The sequence below is a fragment of the Ursus arctos genome, unplaced genomic scaffold, assembly GCF_023065955.2.
Source record: "Ursus arctos isolate Adak ecotype North America unplaced genomic scaffold, UrsArc2.0 scaffold_5, whole genome shotgun sequence".
Lineage (NCBI taxonomy): Eukaryota > Metazoa > Chordata > Mammalia > Carnivora > Ursidae > Ursus > Ursus arctos.
The window spans coordinates 68,665,773-68,688,503 of record NW_026623067.1 but is presented as its reverse complement, the minus strand read 5'-3'; the positions used below and the strand labels follow the sequence as shown (position 1 = coordinate 68,688,503).

Here is a 22,731-nt window from a genome sequence, read left to right as displayed (position 1 = left end):
ACACTCAGTCATCAAGCATGTCCATTTCAAGGAGAATGGTGAAGAACCAACCCCAGACTCAACTCAAAACTATGGGTAGGTGTTGCTTTGGGACAATCATTTTACTGATTTAAAAAGAAAAAAAAAAAGGAAGGAAGAAAGAAAGGAAGGAGACTGCTTTTGGGAGGATGCACACATTTCAAAGAACTGATGTCCTTCTTCAAATAGAATGCCATTATTTGCATTCATGTGTGGTTAGAGGTCTTTTCACAATATGTATTAACAGTGTTTTTACAACCTTAACTCTGAGAATCCTTTACAAAAGTAACTTCCCTTCTTTGCACTATCTGTCGTCGTAACTACTCTTCCCACTGCTCTGGTTGTCCAGCCATCTTTACTGATGCTATGGTAATTATAGTAAGCAGATTCAGTTTTTCCTCCATCACCATGAGTATTAACTTCCCTCTAACCACTGCTTTCCAGAAAACGTACTGCTTCTGTCAGACACCTAAAGGAGATACTACGATTTTGAGGTCATTATTGATTTCTAAGATGATCAGAAGTTTTCTTGATTTAGCTCCGTGTGTCTTCTTAAATGAGGTTAATGAATGTAAGAAGCTTTCCTACAGAGCATGTCAGGATATAGAGACCATCTCTGAGCCTTTGGACTCACCACATCTACAAACAGGTGACAACCCAACAACGCAGGCAGAAGCGCACTTTGCTCTATGAAAGGGTAGAATTATGGCAGATTAAGTACAGTACATGTATTCATGTGGGTATTTTCAGGCCATCACTCTCTCACAAACATTTCTCAACAAAATTTAGAAGTTCAACAGTCAGCAAAGTACATCTTTCTCTTCATAGAACTTTGTATCCTCTTGTCCTTTAGTTCTCCCCCGTGTGAAACATCTTTAAGGTTTAAAGCAACTATGTAAATTTAGAGGATAATCTGGCAAAAGGGACCAATAAATTTTAAATTAACTTCATATTGGTAGGTCTTCAGAATGGAAAATAAAAATCTGTATTTACTAGAATCTGACCACAGTGGGCAGGCTGCTTGAAACTAAATTTTGAATTAATGCTGAAAATATTTTTTAAATGTACATAATATGGTAAAGTAGGAACAAACATTGTCTTTAGTCAAAATACGTAAATTTCTCCATTGTTCATGACCTCGACTGTGCTAAATTCTTTTAAAAATAGTTACGGGAGTGGACATGAAAAAAGCACCAAATTTATGGATTAAAACAGTTGTAGTTGGTTTTGTGAATTGATATATAAAACATGGAGAGTGCATAATATAAGTGTGTATATATATAACATATATGTGACATGATATATAATATATAAATGATTTTATGTGTGTGTGTTTGTGTGTGTGTGTGTGTGTGTGTGTGTGTATATATATATATATATATATATATATATATATATATATATATATAGCTTCTTGAATTATATCAGATTTGATGCAGTAATTTAAAGCTACCATAAAAAAACCTAGAAACTGTCCACTTTCATATGGAGTCAAGGTCTGGGTATTTCTGTAGACTACACTTCTCAGCCATCCTCTGAAACACCACCAACCCGCATATCTTTCCATATGCAGCCCTCAGTCCCAAGCGGGGCCTTCAACAACCCATTCCCAAGAAACATGTGGTTTCATGTCCTTGTTTCTACTCCCAAGGGCTTTCCATCTAGCTACAGAGGTTCACATATTAACAGAAAGATTAATAAGGAGCCATCTATTATGGGACTAAAGTCAGTTCTCATCTAATGCTGAAGACTGAAGTACTTACATGAAAACTAGCTTTGTGAGGACTATATGACACTAAATAATGACATATTCTTTTCCATTCAGTATAACCTCAAGCTTTAAGTTAAGAACATTTTCTGGTCTCAACTACATTAATAAAACCATGATACAAAATGACCCGCTTAACCTGCTAACATGTCATTTTTACTTTTTTGGGAGGGTATATGGTCTGCATTTCTATTTTTTGTGATGCTCTCCCTTTCCCTGTCATTGAAACAACAGAAGCTGCCTTTGTACAAATTCCATGGTGACTTAATACTGTCCTCACAGACATCTGTTCTTTTAGGGGAAAGTGGATACTTTCACACATTTCCGTTGAAATAAAGGTAGCTTATTTGACCTTTTGATGAATCGTCTGTCCTGGTAGTTAGAGTGAACAAGAGTAAGATTCCATTTACACAGCAGGACTCACAGGAAATTAGGGAGTAAAATAGGACTTAGCAAAATTTCCTATTTTGACAATAGCCATCATTTTGTCCTCAGTCTTTATAATGATGAGAAATTTGTCTAATGAGTCACTTAGAGCAAAGATGCTGGAAGACGATGGGAAAAAGAGCAAATTTTTTTCTACTAGGCGATTTTAGGATAATATATTATGCTACAGGCTGGAAATACAAAAACCATCTTATTAAATCACATCATAAATGACCCATGTAGAACAGTTTATTTTTCACTGGCAAGGTGAGGGGGTGTGGGGCCAAATAAATCAAAATGAACAAGGCAGTAATTGTTCCTCCTGTGATATCATCTTAAATGTGGAAGTAATGAAGGAAACAATTTAGATAAGAAATGTTTTATTGGGCAACTCATATTTATATTTAGAAAGAAAGACTTCATGCCTCTGCGACATAGCCTATTTTATATGAAAAGTAAATTTTGGAAGAATACAAAGTTAGATTATGAAGCAGGGAAGGATATACTAGTAATTGTACCCAATTGGAGTATAAGAAACATTCAAACTTTTAAAAATAACTTTTGATAGGAACCCCAATGCTTACAGGGGTTAACATTCAGAAAGCAGTATCTTTTAGATTCATAAGGGCATAGATTACACAGTAATATAATGACCATTATTGTAGTGAGTTTAGAATACACATTCCTGGAAATTGACAATATATTCATAGGCAGTGAGATTAGGAGTTCAAATAGCTCTTCTTTAAGTAGGGTTAGGTATTATCTCATTGGTGATGATCAGTGATAGACTGATTTTTCTAATAGTATAAAGCAAGTAGATTATGAAGCAATATTTGGCTCTTCAATAATTTCTTTTCTAAATCTTGTGCTAAATAATGAGGACTTATAAAAAGCTTTTGTTTTTTGCATATTTAGACAAAATGATCAAGTGTCAAAACTGTATTACAAACAGCAACCAACAATAGCTCTTTTACAATTTGTACTACTTTCACTTAAATAGCGCTCTGTTATTTAGGGTTTGGCCAGATAGGAATTTTCTCTCCCAAACAGGAGTAGATGTTTAAATAGTGAAACATTGAGCAGCCAGATGGGAATGTGATGTGGCAAACAGGAAAGTATGTGATGTTTAAGGAATTTAGATCCGGGGTTGATGAGCACTTAGAGACTGAATGACACCTTCTACAGAAACTTTGAATGTGTCTCTAGGTCCTTTAAAGTCCTAATTAGAAATAAAAAGGGTTTTGCTAGGTGTTTAAAGAGAAAGTAAACAAAAGTTAGGTACTACTGAACTGAACTACTGAACTACTAGACATCTTGTAGACTACTGAATGATGCCAGAGAACAGGATTTTTTTTTACTCTTGGATCGTGGCCTATCCCAACCACCATTTTGAGGAGCTACACGTAAAGGATAAAATATTCTTGGGAAGGGAGAAGATTGGGTAATTCAGGAGGCTTGTTGACTATATACAGAAGTCTATCTGATCATGTCATTTTATCAACATTCCCATCCCTTCAGATAAAGTTAACAATTCCTCACCCAGGTGAATACACAGGTCTTTCTTAACCATAGCCCCTAACTTGCAGCTTCTCTATCTGCACCTTACTCTTCTATACCCAGTCCATGGCAAAACAAGCCATAGACACACACACACCGCAGCCATCTAGACCACTCATCTATGGTGCCCACAGCGGGACATGGTTTTTGTTTTATCTTTGGTCGCTTGACTATGTTCAGGACAACCTTTACCCCACATGATCCTTGTCAAGTCTCATCCTTCTAGCCTCATCTCTGTTTACACCCTTTTCAGGGAGCCCTTCCTGAACCACTGCCTCCAGCTTAATCTGGGTTTGGTAGGCATCCTTTTATGGAGCTCCAACAGCTTCTTAATTTTAACTGAATTGTTGGGCTCAGCATACACTACCATAAATGTCCATCTACTAATTTGAACATCCTTCTAAACTCTTTGAAAGAAGAGATTATGTCCTACTAGTTTTTGTCTTTATAGCCTTTGTGTCTAGAGTGGATAGGACATGTTCTTAATGAATATATATGGCTGTGGAATTGAACTTTTAGTGAAAGTGTTGAAAATGCATAGATAAAATAGAAATTAAAGTATGATTTGACATCAGAACACTAGTAAAGTATCTAGACGCTATGAAGTTAATGAAAAAAAAACGAGTCAATTTAAAGTTCTATACAACACACAGTATCTAGAAATTAAGATAATTTAAACTATTAACATCAGTTTGGCAAATGTGATTTCCTAGGTGATATGAGCATAGTTATTGTATGCTGGGCCAATGGTAGCTCTGTATCTGGAACATTTTTTACAATTGTATACATATTTTTAAAATACCCAAATATTTTATGCTGATGAAGGAAAAAAAAACTGATTTTTTATCTACTAGAGGCTACTTTTCAGCATTTGGATATTTGTCCTACCAAAATAAGCTTCACCATTTGTTACATATAGTTCTGTTTTTCAAAAGCATGCTATTTTGATTATTTGAATCTGAAGACTGAACTACCTGAAAAGAAGCATTTAAAAAAAAAAAAATAGACGACTAGCTAGGATATCCCCGTGGAAGAGTATTACAAACAACTCAGCGAGACTGTACATGAATGAGGATTTCTTAAAATATCTTGGAAAACAGGTACCAAGGTAAAATCTATTAGTAAAATGTTATCTTCTGAAAACATGTAACCTAGAATATTCCTGTCTTAATTTGCTAAAGGGTAGGTGTAGACATCTTGTAGACTAGGCTTTTCAAACAGGGGTCTGCAGTTCAGCCTCTATCAGAAAATGAGGGCAACTTGCTAAAAATGCAGCTTTGTAGCCCCACTCCACACTAATTAGAATCTCTGAGACTAGCTTCTGGCTTGGGGGGCGGGGGGGGGCATAAAAGGAACCCATACTTGGTTTAATGCTCCACTGTCATGGTCTTGAAATGCTCACTGACTTTTAAGGAAGAGGCTTCACATTTTTATTTTGCACTGGGTCCTACTCATGATGTCTGGTCCTGGGAAGGAACCCTCAGAAATCTGCATTTTCGACACACACAGCAGGTGATTTTGATTCAGGCACCCGCAAACCACACTGTAATACACACCAAAGACTTCGAAGGTAAAAAAGCAAAGAAACATTACTCCGGACGTAATTATCAACTAGGAAGGGCCTACAAACACAAAATCAACAGAAAGAAACTGTGGGAGAGAGTAACCATATCATCTTAGAGTTCACAAAAGCCCAGGAGTGAGACTCAGAAAAGCCTAACACTATACTTTTATTCAAGAATATTTCTAAAGTTTTGAGACAGATGGGATTGTACATTTGGTCAGAAGTTCTAAAGGGAAAACAAAACAACAACAACAAAAATCAGAGATTCTAAGTCATTATAAACTTAACGTGAGTGCCTGACCAAATTAATGGAAAACCAAAGAAAATCTTCATGCCTGAACAAGGGAGTGTCCTGAGCTTACACGTTTAAGGTTGAGAAGATGATTACTAAAAATGGAAGAAAACCACAAGGAAGTCTACAAAGACCTGGAAAATTTAAAGTTCTCAGGACAAAACAAGGGCTTTTAAATAGATTAAGTAGAGTAAGAAAGGTATTCAAATGAAGTAAAAATCCAACATAGAGAACCTTGCACAAGAATTAAGATACGATTTGACATCAGAACAATAGTAGAAACAGCACCCAGAGGCAACGCCAATACAGAGGAGGCCTTTCACAGATGTTATCTTGTTACTTTGTGCTTGTTAAAATATGAAAATGCTACCTTAGGCTGCTTGAGAGAGAAAAATCACATTCAGCTGGAGTGTTCCGTGATACCAAAACATCCCAGGTGTTTTTCTGATGAGTGCTCCCAAACACAGATGAATCTCATCAAGCCCACCTCAGCAACTTGTTTGGACACTCCTAGTATACATTTTTAGTTTCAGTTTCACTGGTTATTAACTGGTCTTGATCCCTTCGAAGTAGCCTTTTTGGGCTATGTTGCAGAAATACACATTTGCTATAAATAATCCACACCCCTCAGGAAAAGTTCACAGTTTATAACAAAAGATACAATGTTAAGCAACAAAACAGAGGAAAGTAGATTTATGCACTTTCTCTGTTTTCCTTTTTTACCCCCTCCATTAAGGAAAATAATTTTCAAGCTGGCAAGTCTAGAACAAACATCATTAGGAGGAAACTGAAGTGCACGATAGGTACAGAGATAATAAGGAAGTGCTTCACAGCTTTAAATTAATTCCAGCCTTCAGGCCCAGATAAATTATATCCCAGGATATTTAAATGACTTGCAGATGTGATCACGGAACTTCTGTTGCTAAACTCTTAAGAAATCAGAGATAAAAGGAGGACCCAGAAGTCTAAAGATGGGCAAATATTACTCCAGTTTCTTATAGGTGGGTGTGTGGGGCAGGGGGAAAAGGAAATGAATTCTAAAAATTATAAACTTAATGGAAGCCCCTGGTCAAATTCTTAAACTAAGCAGTCTGTGCATAGGTCCCGTGAATACAGAGAACTTGTCAGTTTTGTTCAACATTGGATTCCTCAGGATCCTTAAACAGGGTGTGTCTTTAGTAGACACTTCAATATTTACTGATTATTACCTGACCATTTAGAAAGGAAGGTTGGGTGTGAAATCAACATAGACTCACTGAGAAATAAGCAAGTTGCTTAACTCTCTGAGCCTCATTATTGGACTAAGCAGTAAGGTCAGATATGCTGTGTGACAACCCCAAAATCTTAGAATCTTAAATCAAAAGGACTTACATTTTGCTCATAGTTCACGTGCGTGTGGCCTATGGAGTCCAGCGCCGGGCGTCTTCACTCCAGAACCCAAGTCACAGTCTGAAGCACTAGCATTTATAGAGGCAGAAAGAAAGGAAACCTGTGTGGGAATGGCAGACCCACTCTTCAACAGCTTCCACCTGCAAGTGATGCACACGTGTCTGCACACATCTGATTGGCCTAACGAGCTATATGGCCACGCCCATTTTCAAAGGGTGGTGAAGGAAGTACAAACCTACTTTGTGCCGGGAGGAGAACAGAAATATCTAGTTCAAAGTACCAGTGGCTACCATAGTTATCTGCACAATGGAAATGAGAATATCTACTATAATCATATCTGTTATAATATGATATGATTATAATATAGCTGTTATCCATCTTATATTTTTCCATCTTGTATTTTTTACAAGAAATACCATAGCACTTCATTTTTCTAAATCTAATGCTGAGCCACCAGTGCCCAAGCTGGTGAGTAATTTAATACTAATCCTGTTTTGGGTGGTGCTGGGAGAAGGACAGAATTTTTCTCTTTAAGGCTGAACAAATATTCAAAGAGCTTTCATCCTGCCTTGAAAGTAAAAAAAAAAAAAAAAAAAAAAAAAGTCACAGCTAAGACGTGAAGTGTCCGATCCCATGTAATCCATTAGAAACTGGGCTTTTCTTGCTATTTCTGTGCTTAGCGTGGGCACAGTTTGTTTGGAGGTAGTATGGGATTCTTCTGAAGCCAAAAGCTTTGATCAACTATCTAGCCTCCATGATTGCACCTTGCAGCTGCCCTTTCTGAAGTACCGTACCGTTCCAAGATTACTACACAGAAACTTAATTCCCATCATTGTGCACATACACATTCTTTCACAGTCTTGAGGAATCTTTTATTTTCATAGCTCTGACCATTTCTGTCTACTGCTTAGTCTCTGTCCCATCCCACTCTGGAAAGAACTGGCTTAATCCTTTAAATGGATTTCTGTTTTCAGAAATAAGAGGGGGAGAGAGGAGGATGTGCTTTATCAACTTCTGCTTTAACCCTTGCCATTTTTTTAAAAAGATTATTTTATTTTATTTAAATTCAATTAATTAACATATAGCGTATTATTAATTTCAGAGGTAAAGTTCAGTGATTCATCAGTTGCACATAACACCCAGTGCTCATTACATCACATGCCCCCCTTAATGCCCCTCACGCAGTTACCCCATTCCCCGTCCCTCCCCTCAGCAACCCTCAGTTTGTTTCCTATGGTTAAGAGTCTATTATGGTTTGTCTCCCTCTGATTTCGTCTCATTTTATTTTTCCCTCCCTTCCCCAATGATCCTCTGGTTTCTTAAATTCCAGATATGAATGAAATCATATGATAATTGTCTTTCTCTGACTGACTTATTTTGCTTAACATAATACCCCCTAGTTCCATCCACACCATTGCAGATGGTAAGATTTCAGGTTTTTCGATGGCTGAGAACCCTTGCAAATTAATACCACTGAAGCAAGACAACAAAAGCCTGGCTGAATCCTTGTTAACGGGAAGAAATACAATGGAAGCAAAATACAAGTTAGGGACACATCAGATTATCTCTAATAATACTTCAAGGGAATACCTTTAATTTGGTGATTAAATGAAAATATAAGTAAAACCAAATACAGTAGCTGACAGTAAAGTAAAACTTTCAATAAATGACAGTTTCTATTATTACTGTCAAGTTATGTCTCTAGGTATATTTTCATATTTAGAACGGTTACTCAACTGATTATCTGAAGGACAATCCAGTCAAAGTGTCACTGCTATATGGATTGGGAGAAATAAGCACTCTGTTTGTAGGACATGGAACATGGAATCTTCCATTTAATTCTGCTCCTTCATTTTACAGATGAGGAATAATCCTAATAAACATGCTAAAACATTTCTTTAGCAGAATTTACATTGTTCCCTTTGATGAGTATTATGCAATTCTACTCCTGTTTTTAACTTTTATAGTTGTAACGTTATAAAAAATAAACCAGTGGAGGTAACTCTGGGTGGGTCAGCCGGTTGTGTCTGTCTTCAGCTCAAGTCATAATCCCAGGGTCCTGGGATCGAGTCCCACATTGGGCTTCTTGCTCAGCGGGAGCCTGCTTCTCTCTCTGCCTGCTGCTCCCCCTGCTTGTGTTCTCTCATGCTTTCTCTCTCTCTGACAAATAAATAAATGAAATCTTTAAATAAATAAATAAATTTAAAAAAACTAGTGGGAATCTAAATTATTTCTAATAACTCTAAGTTGACAATTCTGATATGCTTCCTTCAGTTTTCTTCAAATAATTGGAAATCACTTGACCAATAAAAATACCAAAATTCTATATTGCCTTTTGTTTTTGTTTTTTGGCATTCCACTGTTTTTTTTTTAATAATATTTTTAAATTATATATGTTAGTCACCATACAGTACATCCCTGGTTTCTGATGTAAAGTTCCATGATTCATTACTTGCATATTAACACCCAGTGCACCATGCGATATGTGCCCTCCTTAATACCCATCACCAGCCTATCCCATTTCCCCAACACCCTCCCCTCTGAAGCCCTCAGTTTGTTTCCCAGAGTCCATAGTCTCTCATGGTTCATTCCCCCTTCTGTTTTTTTATAATTTAGGGTAATGCACCATAGCAAGAGGTGCGAGGTAAATAACTTTCTTTGGTAAACTAAAAACCAGGTGATTAAGAAAGGGAAGATAGGGAAGTATTTGGTGAGAAACAGTACCTAAAAGATGACTCATTCTAAGACAGATCAGTTTTAGGACAGATTATATTGGGGGTCAGGTACTTGACTCACATGCCTGTGAGCCCTTGCAAAGGACTCCAGTTGAAAAAACATAGCACTATACCAATGGAAGCTTTAGGGCTTTCTCTAAGGAGAGCCTGGGGTTTATATCACCTTGTTTGGTTTGAACTGACACCCCTGGAGTTCTTATGTGTTAACTTGAGAGAACTGTCTAGTGATATAAAGTCCTGTCAATCACTTAGGAAGGCTTACATAAATTACACAAGTGATTGTGTTCTGTTTTTCAATTATTATACTTATAAACTCCATAGAGAAACTTGAAATCAAGATTGACCTCAATTTATTATCAAACTAAAGGGTAACATGCAATTTCAGGGTTAATAGTCTGAGAAATAAGGGCCGAGAACCTATAAAGCCCAAAGCCTGACCATAGCTTTCAACCTTGTACTTTATATCCACTTTCTGACACTTCTGAAAATGTCACCAACTCACCAAGTAAAATTAGAAACAATAAATAATGAGCAAATTTGACTTTTTAAGTGTTATTTTATTATAACCTTTTCTAATTTCTACCTTTCTAATTTCTAATTTGTTATTTATATTAAATATAAAAGTTAATAGAGGGGAAAATGGATATTACCCCTGATTATAAGTTTACCAATTGTGTTTTCCAGACTAAAGCCCCCTTTTGTTTTACTTCATGCTATGAATACAGAATCTCAGTATAAACCAAATTTTAATATGGAATTCTGTAACTGTAGAATTGGAATAGCAAGTTATGTACAATGATACTCACTACAGCATTGTTTGAAAAATAAAAACCTGGAATCTATGAATAGGAATCTCTTTAATACATATACTATATCTATAACACAAGAGATTAAGTAACTTTCTCAAAAGTGATACAGGAGAATAGATCCAAATTTGGAAAGATGTTCATAAATGTAAAAAACATGTTACAGTAGGTATGGTATGATCCCATTTATGTTATTAAAATGTTTGTACATGTACATTTATTTTTAAATGTATAGATGAATTCTGGAAAGATAAATTAGAAATTATGAACAGTTGTTACTTCCTGGGAGTGGGATTGGGAAACTTATTGGGAAGCAGACTTTTTCTTCCCACATTTAATCTTACTCTATGGAAGAAATTTTTGGACTAATGTATATTTACTACATAACAAAGTTTATTTTTGCCATTCATCTATTTTCTCATGGTTCCCATCGAGTATTACCATATAGTTTATAAACCCTGCGAGGAAGATAGCCCTGTTTTTAAACAATCAGGAAATGTTTATCACAATATATTTCAATAATAATCTTTTAAAGAATTTGTTCCAAAAAGATATCCAGAACAAAATAAAATAAATGATGAAATTGAAGTAAGAAGAACTCAGGGAAGAAAAATGGCTTAAAGCTAAAGGTTAGTACAAAAGAATCCTGTTAAATGGCTTGCTCCAGTTGTTAGAGATGGGCTACTGATAAGCTCTGTGCTTCCACAAGTCCAAAGAAAATGGATAAAAGTTATCAGTTTTGAGAATCATGTAATTTTATCCTTGTGATAAGGTCTAAGAGCAATTTCTACAACACTTATAAGCCAGGAAAGTATCTAAGTAAGAGAAGGGCAAATCAAATTGACTGGATCCCAAGACAAGAGACTTTTCTCTAGAATATATCAATTATGGAAAACTCTTTAAATAACTTTTTTTTATAAAAGTAAATGATTTTGTCTCCTGACATACTTGATCATGCAGACAGAGGTACGTGTAGCTGAAGAGTTGTTAATTCTCAAGTCAGAGTTTCAAAAGAACAGTCATAGAACTGTGAGTTATAAGAAATGAGGAAACCTATGTTGTCCTGGTAAAATACTATAATACAGTAAGAACTTTATTTTTATGCAGACGTTTAGGTCTTTTTACCATTACAGCAAGGTAGTTTTTTATTTGAATTCAGGTTAGTGAATATATAATGTAGTTTTGGTTTCAGAAGTAGACTTTAGTGATTCATCACTTACATATAACACCCAGTCAACTAATGAATCATTGAACACTACATCAAAAACTAATGTACCTAACAGTGGCTAACTGAACATAAAAAAAAAAAACAAAAAAAAAAAAAACAAAAAAAACAATCACCCAGCACTCATCCTAACAAGTGACCTCCTTACTGCCCATCATCCATTTAGCCTATCCTCCCCTCCAGCAACCCTCGTTTTTCTCTATAGTTAAAAGTCTCTTATGGTTTGTCTCCCTCTCTTTTTTTATCTTATTTTTTTCCTTCCCTTCCCCTATGTTCATCTGTTTTGTTTCTTAAATTCCACATAGGAGTGAAATCATATGGTAATTGTCTTATTCTGACTGACTAACTTCATTTAACATAATATACTCTAGTTTCATCCATGTTATTGCAAACGGCAAGATTTCATTCTTTTTGGTGGCTGAGTAATATGCCTAATATTCCATTTTATATATTTTGATATATAATATAGATATAATCACCTCTCCCGTAACCATTCATCAGTCAATGGACATTTGGGCTCTTTCCATAATTCGGTTATTGTCGATAATGCTGCTATAAACACTGGGGTACATGTGCCCCTTTGAATCAGCATTTTTATATCCTTTGGGTAAATACCTAGTAGTACAATTGCTGGGTCATAGGGTAGTTTTATTTTTAACTTTTTGAGGAAACTCCATACTGTTTTCCAGAATGTCTGCACCAGTTTGCATTCCTTCCAACAGTGCAAGAGGGCTCCCCTTTCTCCACATCCTCACCAACATCTGTCGTTTCTTGAGTTGTTACTTTTAGCCATGCTGACAGATGTGAGGTGTTATCTCATCATGGTTTTGATCTGTATTTCCCTGATGATGAGTGATGTTGAGCTCTTTTAATGGGTCTGTTAGCCATCTGGATTTCTTCTTTGGACAAATGTCTGTTCATGTCTTCTGCCCATTTCTTAACTGGATTGTTTGATTTTTGGGTGTTGAGTTTGATAAATTCTTTATAGATTTCAGATACTAACCCCTTATCAGAGTCATCTACAAAAATCTTTTCCCATTCCATAGGTTGCTTTTCAGTGTTGTTGATTCTTTCCTTTGCTGTGCAGAAGATTTTTATCTTGATGAAGTCCCAATAGTTCATTTTTGCTTTTGTTTCCCTTGCCTCTAGAGATGTGTCTAGTAAGAAGCTGCTATAGCAAAGGTCAAAGAAGTGTGTTCCCTTCTAGGATTTTGATAATTTCCTGTCTCACATTTAGGTCTTTCATCCATTTTGAATTTATTTTTCTGTATGGTGTAAGAAAGTGGTCCAGTTTCATTCTTCTGCATGTTGCTGTCCAGTTTTCCCAACACAGGTATGGACTTTTCATTCTCATTACTAGCAGCTGAAGAAAGGAGATAAAAAGACTTCAAAATGACAAAGGACATGATAAACTGAATTTGAAAGAAATTGGAGCAATAAAATATCCTAAACCGTGTCCATATTACATGATATCCAAAATTTCTGAAAAACTGCCTTCTCCCTTTTCATCCTTGATTATAAGCTTCAGACTTATTTGACCAACTTGTCTGAAACTGACAGTTGGCTTGGTGATGTCTGGACACTCTAAATCATTTTTACAATGCCAGTGTACTATCAGTTAGCATGAGGTGACCTTTACCAGAACAAAATCTTCCTGCCTATGTCTCAGCAAATGTTGACAGAAGTATGTGAGAACAAGAGTGATAATAAGATTTATCATATTGAGGCACTGGGTAATAGGAATTCTTCTATAAATTAACAACCCCAGTTGACATTATTTGTGCATTTGTGCAAATGCCAACACAGCCTAACATCTGTCCTGTCAGACAAAAAAAGACACAATTCATTTGATACAGTTAGTGCCCCCCTCATTTCTGAAAAGGTCACTTGCTCTTTAACCTGCTATACATGATTAAACTAGCTTCCAGCAAATAACAATACCAGAAACTAAGGCCTACTATTCAGATGATACTGACAGTAAAAGTACCATTTGTGTCATCTTCTAAATAAATTGTTTCAGAATGTGAAAGCCCCAAATATTTACCAGTACAATGTAACAACTAATACTATTAGCACTCCATACATAAACACATGAATAAAGAACCTTTATACATTTAACATTTTATGCTATTTTATTCTTTATTTCCAGAATGGGTTCTCTTTCACTTGAAAATATTTCATATTCCTACGTAATTCCCATGAATTTCTTCTAGTAAGCCCTGTTTTATTCCCTTCAGCAATATAGATGATATGTGAATCTGGTGACTCTGAGATGTGGCCCTTACAATATGGAATAAAACACTTTTTGTCTAATTTCTAATGAGTTGGATATTTTTACTTCATATAAAGGAGTATGTATCTTTCTAGGAATAAAAGGGAAGAGCATTATAATCTTCCTTCTATCAAACTTGCCAACTTAAGTTTGTCCTCCAGCAAAAAAACAAAAAACACAAAAACAACTCTGATGGTGGCTATATAGACAAAAAATGTGATTTGAAATCATGTATTCAACATATCTTGATGATGTTGTCTGTGTAGACCTTTGAGGTAAGTAATGCAAAGATGTATCAGACCCAGAAACTTCTCTTAGTTCACAGTTTAGTAAACGAGCCAAGAAAATGTAAAGATGTATCAGACCCAGAGTTTTCCTTTAGTTCATAATTTCATAAAGGAGCAAAGAAAGGCATATTAAGTAGCTTTGATGTTAGGTGGAAAGTGGTTTTTTACAAAGCCATAAGGAGTAATCAAAACAAAAAAGTTATCACCTATGGATAGATCAATGGAATAAAATATATAGTCTAGAAATAGAACCATACACATATGGTCAATTGACTTTCAACAAAGTTACAGAGACAGTTCAATGAAAAAGTCCAGTCTTTCCAACCAAAGGAACCTTGACTCACGCACAAAATTAACTCAAAATGAGTAATGCACCCGAATGTAAAACTAAAAACTACAAAACTAGAAGAAAACAAAGGAGAAAATAATTATGGCCCTGGGTTTAGCAAGTATTCTTTAGATATGACACCAAAAGCACAGTCCATAAAAATACGTATAAGCTGATCTTCGTAAAAATTTAAAAACTTCTGGCCTCTGAATAAAAACTAAGAAATTAAAAGTACAAGCCACAGACTTAAAAAAAATATTTGCAAAACATGTATCTAGTAAAGGACATGTATTCAAAATATTTAAGGTACTCTCAAAACTCAATAAGAAAATAAACAACCCCCCCAAAAAAGAAAAAGAAAATAAGCGACCCAATAAAAAAAAATACGCACAAAGATTTGAAGACAGGGAACCACAGAAGATACATGGATGACAAATAGGCACAAGAAAAGATACTCAGCACCATTAATCATTAAAGAAATGCAAATTAAAACCGTAATGAGATACCAATATACAGCCATCAGGATGCCTAAAATTAAAAACAAAACAAAAACCAGATAATTCCAGGTGATTTTAAAAATATAGAGCAATTGGAACTCTCAAACACTGATATAAGAATGCAAAATAGTTCAAAAAATAGTTTGACAGTTTTTTATAAAGTTAAAACTTACACTTACCATACAACCCATAAATCCCACTCTTAGATATTTATTCAAGAGAAAGGAAAGCTTAGGTTTACATAAAAATCTGTATATCAGTGTTTACAGTGGCTGTATTCATCATATCCAAAAAGTGGAAATGATCCAAATGACTTGTGAATGTATGAAGAAATTGTACCTTTACACAATGGAATAATATTCAGCAAGCAAAAGTAATAAACTAGTGATTTACAATACATATTACATAAATAAATATCAAATGCACCATGTTAAGTGTATGAAGCCAGACTCGAGACTAAATACTGTCTGACTTCATTTATGTGACATTCTGAATAAGCAAAACTATAGGGACAGAGAACCCGTGAGTCAGGGTCTGGGGGTAAGGAGGAGATGATTCCTGTAGAGAGGATTTCTGAGGGATGAAACTTCTATACCTTGATTGTGGTGGCTATAGGACTACATGCATTTGTCAAAACTCATAGAACTGACACTTTTTGAAAAGGGTGTTGTGTTGTGAGTTCGGAGGAAGGAGGAAACCGCAACTGATAAAGAAAAATTACGTGGAACATTACGCAATGGCAGTAAGGGCAAGTTATGGATGGAAAAGCCCTGACGGAGGAAGCTGCAGGGATCAGAGTGAAAAGCAGTACTAAGGAAATGGGGAACCCCGGCTAATACAAAACTGCAGGAAGTCTTGGCTGGCATGAAAAAGAAGTTAGCCTGTCTATGATACCCTGGTAAACACTGGAGAATTTTCACATGGAAATGACATACATTTGTCCTCAGGAAGAAGAAATAAGTTAACATTTCTCAAATGGCTTGTGCATCAGAAATTCTATTTCTGGTTTAGTTAATAGGAGCAATGGCTGAGAAATATGCTTTTTTAACAGAACCTTAGACCTCATCCCCAGCTAATTCTAGTGTGGTTTATCCAAGAAACTGAAAAAAAAAATATTGTGACATTTTTTCAACCAATCAAGTAGTTTCGTTCATTGTTTGACCAAAAATCCTAAGACCTTCTCTCCACCATCTGGGTCCTTACAGGTAAGAGGTTCAGGAAATCATCTGCAGCTTCATCCCTCAAATGCTACTGGCCCTTTGAGCAGAAGGAGCCACTGGAGCAGTGGTCACCAAAAATCAACATATTTTTGGTGACTACTATATGCGTATAGACAGCTTACATTTATTTCTGAGGGTGTCTGATGTGATGGAAAGAATGCTGAAATCAGAGTTGTGAGACCTCGGTCAGGATCTTGCTATTGACTGTGTGACTCTGAAGCATCTACTAAACTTCTCAGAACCTAAAGTTATCAACAGTGTGCATGTATATTAAAATGCCTACCCTCTCAGCCTCAGGGTGACTTAGAGGTTCATAAGAAATCTTGTTTGTGAAAAGCTCTTTGAAATAATCTACCAAGTGCTATACAAATGTGAGACATTTTAACCCCTTTGGGTTAAATCATTAAATCTCTAGACAACTCTATTTAAATGCAAATATGTTGTATAAGAAGGTATAACATTAGCACATATATTAGAGTTTTAGCTATGCATTAGAGTACATGTTTTTTTTTTTTTTTTTTTCACAAAAATTTGACAATGAAGAAATGGGTGGTAGGGCCATTACATTTTAATAGGAGAGGGGAAGAAACTATACAGGAGGCAAAACTTCACTTCTACCTTCTTAGGGTCTCTGGTTGGGCCTGAGAATTAAGCTGACATAAGATAGGTTGACAGGAGAAAAACATACAGATTTTATACAAGTTCTGCATGATACAGGAGCCCTCACAAGGAAATGAAGAACTGAAGAAGTGGTAAAAGCTAAATGTCTTCTATTCTGGGTTGAAGAAAGAGAAGCAATAGTAGAAAAGTAACTAAAATACATGGGGAGGCTAACAGCAGATGAGTATTCTAGTAAGATGTTCTTTTTTTTTTTTAAGATTTTATTTATTTATTTACAGAGAGCGAGACAGCCAGTGAGAGAAGGAACACAAGCAGGGGGAGTGGGAGAGGAAGAAGCAGGCTCCCAGCTGAGCAGGGAGCACAATGCGGGGCTCGATCCCATGACTCTGGGATCACGCCCTGAGCCAAAAGCAGACGCTCAACGACTGAGCTACCCAGGCGCCCCTCTAGTAAGATGTTCTTGTACAGAAGTCTCTCAGCCTTGAGTCCCCATCTATGGTAATGAGAATGTTTCTTTCCTCCTGGTATAAAGAGGAATCTTGCACATGGGAGTTTTATCTACTGCTTTTAGGAAGAAAAGACAGGTCGAAACACTCTTCTTATGCTTGCATTTTTTAAAGTACTCAAAGTAATTCTATGGCATATTCTGGGATGGCATATGTCTGCTACCATTCAGAATCATATAGAAAGGAAGAATAAGAGAGTTAGGAAAAATTCAGTGCATGGATCTGAAGGTAGGTCGTAGGAAAGTTAAATAGTGTTTGGTCCAGAAGTGCAAATGAAAGGCTCTGAAAGCCAATGGGCTTACTTTGAGGTCTTGCCTAGGCTTGGTTCTGATTCCTCAGGGGAAAAATGTCTTTACCAAAGGCATATCTTTTTCTTTTCCTAGAGGCAACAGTGAAGGGAGTAATAGACATAGCTGAACAAGCTATTTGCAACCTCTTTGTGTGTGTGTGTGGTGTGTGCATCTCACATATACATGTATCTGGCACAAGGAATGCTGTGTGGATATACCAAACTGTGTGGAACACAAAGCAGCACCCCTACTAGTTTGGAGAGACCACTGCGTGTATGAATCCCCCACTTCTTTACTTGCCCTCGGGTCTTACATTTAGATCCTAGTGTACTGAGGGGAGAAATGGAACCTTACACAGTTTCTTTAGACCCTCGCAATAAAATGAACTGGGCAATGACATTGCCAGAAAAGAACATGCAGGTACCAGGTTAGATGCTCAAAGACATTAAGACCCCAGAAAATGGGAAAAGGTCATAAGTCAAACCTGGCCCTGTAGCTTACTTGCACATACCCAATTCCATTCTCCCCTCTCTTGCAATTCCAGGTTGAAGGCTCTTCTGCCACAGGAGGAAAGTTAGAGCCCTGGAAGTCCCACATGTAAATAGGGAAGGCAATGCCACAGCTTAGGGAAGAAGGCTCCTCTGACATGCATTTAAATCACTTAGATGGTTTGGTAGTTCCTTGGCTTAAAGGCAGTCAATTGTGTTGACCCTTGGGGTTTACGTGAGCTTCTCAATTACAAAGACAGCACTTTCACCTTTGGGATCCCCAGCCTTGAAAACTGCTGTAGGCTCTCCAATCTCTCATAACTTGCCCAAATAGGAGCCAGCTTCCTCTGAGGTGCATTAGAACTTCCCCTGGGCATTTCCACCTGCCATCCATAAAGGCAGCTAAACAAACAAGAGCTGTGAGAGGAATACAAGAAAATCATAGAAAAATAATCTTGTTTCAACAACAATAATCTTGTTTCAACAGCCTATCTGGACTGTTATTCAATCACTGTCAAAGGAGAAATGAGTTCCAAATGTAGAATTAATTTTACATAAAGCCTTCTGTACTTGTCTCCATATTCATATCCGACATTTGGCAGTAAGACACAAATTCATCTCTTTAGAACTCATCTTCTTTCTTTTAAACATTAATTAATGAATGGAAAATTTCTGAAAAGTAGAACATCCCCATGACAGCAAATGCAAAATGTGGAAAAGGAGGTACAGAAGGAAAAGAGAAGCTTCTCTTTCATCCTAGCCCCCAGTCACCTGTTCCTTTTCTAGAAGCGAACTCTTAGCAGTTGCAGAGACAGTCTTCATATATAAACATGTGTGAGTATATCCTTTCGTTTTTTTTTCAAGTTGTATGCTATAGATTTTCTTTTCACCTTGCTTCCTTGCTGTATCTGTATCTATCTCTGTGTTTCTATATGATAACCATTTTTGTCTATGTGAACTACATATAAATTTCTTTTAAAAAAAAGATTTTATTTATTAATTTGACAGAGAAAGAGAGCACAAGCAGGGAGAGTGGCAGGCAGAGGGAGAGGGGGAAGCAGGCTCCCGGCTGAGCAGAGAGCCAAACGTGGGCTCCACCCCAAGACCCCGGGATCATGATCTGAGCCAAAGGCAGACACTTTGCCAACTGAGCCACCCAGGTGCTCCTTACATATAAATTTCTCATATTATTTTTAATAGCTGCATTGTGTTTCTTTGTGTGGCTGTAGCATAATTTCTTTAACTGAACCCTTATTCATAGTCACTTACATTGTTATGAAGCTCGTATATTACAACACTGAATATCTTTGTGGCAATATAATTTCACTCAAGGGCAAGAATACACTAGATAAATTCCAAGAAGTGGAACTGCTGGGAAAAAAGAACATGTGTTTTTTATATATGTGGCCGCATTTCCCTCCCTAAATTATTTTACCAATTCAAAATCACACCAATAACATCTAAGATTTCCTATTTCCTTATGTTACTGAACTTTCAGATCTTTGATGATTAGGTATGTTAACATGAGAATTTTAATGTAGCTTTCATATGCTTCCTTCCTAAAATAAGGGAGAGTAAACATCTATTTATATGTTTAAACATCTATTTATATGTTTAAAAACCATTTTGTTTCTTTTCTATGAACTTTCCATTTTTTAACCTGTTTTTTTAATTGTGTTTTTGGTCTTGTTGATTTGTAGGAGCTGCTTTATATTAATTGTTAAGTGTAAGTATTTTTCCTAAGGTTTTTGTCTTTGTTTTCTTGTTTTTGTTTGGGGTTGTTGTCTTTTGATGTTGCTGTCTTTTGCTAAACAGCATTCTTTTTTAATTTTATTGTATTGCCGCATTAACAATTTTTATGACTTTGTGTTATATTTAGAAAGTATTTCCCAATGCCAAATTAATTTTAAAAATTATCTTTTGTCTTTATGGTTTTATATTCTTTACTTATAAATTTCATCTGGAAATTTTTTTTTTTTGTATAAGAAATTAAGGAGGTATCCATAAAAACATTTTCTGTAGAAGTATATCTGGTTGCCTTAACACCAATGTTAAAATAACCCATTTTTCCATGATATGAAATGCTGCTTATATCATAATCATGCTCTCTTATCTATTTGGCTTTATTGCTAGATTTCTATTTTTTTTAAAGATTTTATTTATTTATTTGAGAGAGAGAGTGAGCGAGAGAGAGCACATGAGTGGGAGGAGGGGCAGAGGGAGAGGAAGAAACAGACACCCCACTGAGCAGGGAGCCCCATGCCGGGGCTTGATCCCAAGTCCTTGGTATGACCTGAGATGCAGACAGATGCTTAACTGACTTAATTACCCAGGCACCCTGTTACTAGATTTCTAAAATAATGTTTTAACTTCATAATAGGGCTTGCAATCTCAAGTTGGTAATTTGAATTATCTTTCTTCTTTCCTTTCTTCTTTATCCCTCTTATGTGCATGCTCTCCTTCTTTTCCTAAAATACCCTGCTGTCTACAAATGGCTACAGACACATGAAAAAATGCTCAACATCACTCATCATCAGGAAAAACCAAATCAAAACCATGATGAGATACCACCTCACACCTATCAGCATGGCTAAAAGTAACTCAAGAAACAACAGATGTTGGTGAGCATGCGGAGAAAGGGGAACCCTCTTGCACTGTTGGATGGAATGCAAACTGGTGCAGACACTCTGGAAAACAGTATGGAGTTTCCTCAAAAAGTTAAAAATAGAGCTACCCTATGACCCAGCAATTGCACTACTAGGTATTTACTCAAAGGATATAAAGGATTCAAAGGAGCACATGCACCCTGATGTTTATAGCAGCATTATCAACAACAGCCAAATTATGAAAAGAGCCCAAACGTCCATTGACTGATGAATGGATACAGAAGAGGTGGCATGCATGCATACACACACACACACACACACACACACACACACACACACACACACAGAGAATATTACTCAGCCATCAAAAAGAATGAAATCTTGCCATTTGCAATGATGTGGATAGAGCTCGAATGTATCATGCTAAGCAAAATAAGTCAGTCAGAGAAAGACAAATACCATATTATTTCACTCATATGTGGAATTTAAGAAATGAAACAGAACAAGGGGAAAGGAAAGAATAAAAAGAGAGGGAAGCAAACCATAAGAGACTCTTCACTATGGAGAACAAACTGAGGGTTAATAGAGAAAGGTTTGTGGGGGATGGGTTAAATGGGTGATGGGTATTAAGGAGGGCACTTGCTGGGATGAGCAGTGGGTGTTATATGTAAGTGATGAAACACTAAATTCTACTTCTCAAATCAGTATTACCCTACATGTCAACTAACTAAAAATTAAATTAAACCTTGAAGAAAAAAAAACTTTCTGAAAGCCCTATTTGACATCATGTTCTATACCCAAGAATAGCACCAAAGGGGACTACATAACATCAATATGAGAAAACAATTACAAATTGTTTAAAATTTCAAATTGATTAAAATAACACTTTTACTACAAAATACACGTACAACTCGTTTTTTAGAATGGAAAGATTTAAAAATAAAGTATAAGAATGAACCCCCATGCTTCACAATTACACAACCTTTGAACATTCATCAATTTCTCATATGTTGTTATTTTCCTTTTCTTTTACTGTCAGAATATATTAAATAAAATTATAGACACCATATCATTTCTTCTATAAATACTTAATATGTCTCTCTAATGGAGAAGAATTTTTAGAAATATAATCAAAGGACCATTATCATACCTAACAAAATTAGCAATAATTATTTTGTATCAGCCAACATCCAGTCCATGTTCCCAACTTCCTTCCCCATTGTCTCAAAAACATCTTTTTATAGTTCATTACTTGACTTTGAATCCAAACAAGTCCTATACATCACATTTGAATGACTTCTGTCCTAAGTTTCTTTTAGTTCATAAGACTTTCCTTCTTTCTATACTAGTTCTCTTTAAGGACCCTCCCCTACAAGGTCATTCCTTTTAAATCAGGTCATTTGTCCTATTGGATTTCTCACACTATATATTTGATTGATACGTTTGTGAATTAATTTAGCATATTTGTTTAGACTTATTTTCTATATATAGTGGTTGGAACTTATTTTCTATATATAAGCTTGATTAGATTCAGAAATTCAGGTTTTATTTTATTCTATTTTATTTTATTTTATTTTTGGTAAAAACACATAAGTGGTTCTATGTGCTTCTTATTGTATTACATTGGAGACACATAATACCTGATCTTCCTACTTTTTGTGATACTCAGAGTGGTCAAGAAATCCAGTTTCATCCATTATAAAGTTGCTATCAACCATTTACCTCATGGTTTTAGCAGCCACTGATGATTGCTATCTAGATCAGTTATTGTATTAGGGTTTGTAAAATGGAGATCTTCTAATTCTATTATTTCTTATCTATTTATTAATTACATTT

The 22,731-nt window shown here is 35.9% G+C and overlaps 1 long non-coding RNA gene across 1 annotated transcript; it reads right to left on the bottom strand.

Moving 5' to 3' along the window:
* Positions 1-8,046: 8,046 nt before the first annotated feature.
* On the bottom strand, positions 8,047-19,863 carry LOC130542737 (uncharacterized). The gene is made up of 2 exons (XR_008957495.1): positions 18,559-19,863; positions 8,047-13,143 (listed from the first exon to the last, which is right to left on the bottom strand). It is a non-coding gene; the product is annotated as an uncharacterized LOC130542737 (long non-coding RNA).
* Between the last annotated feature and the right edge of the window lie 2,868 nt (positions 19,864-22,731).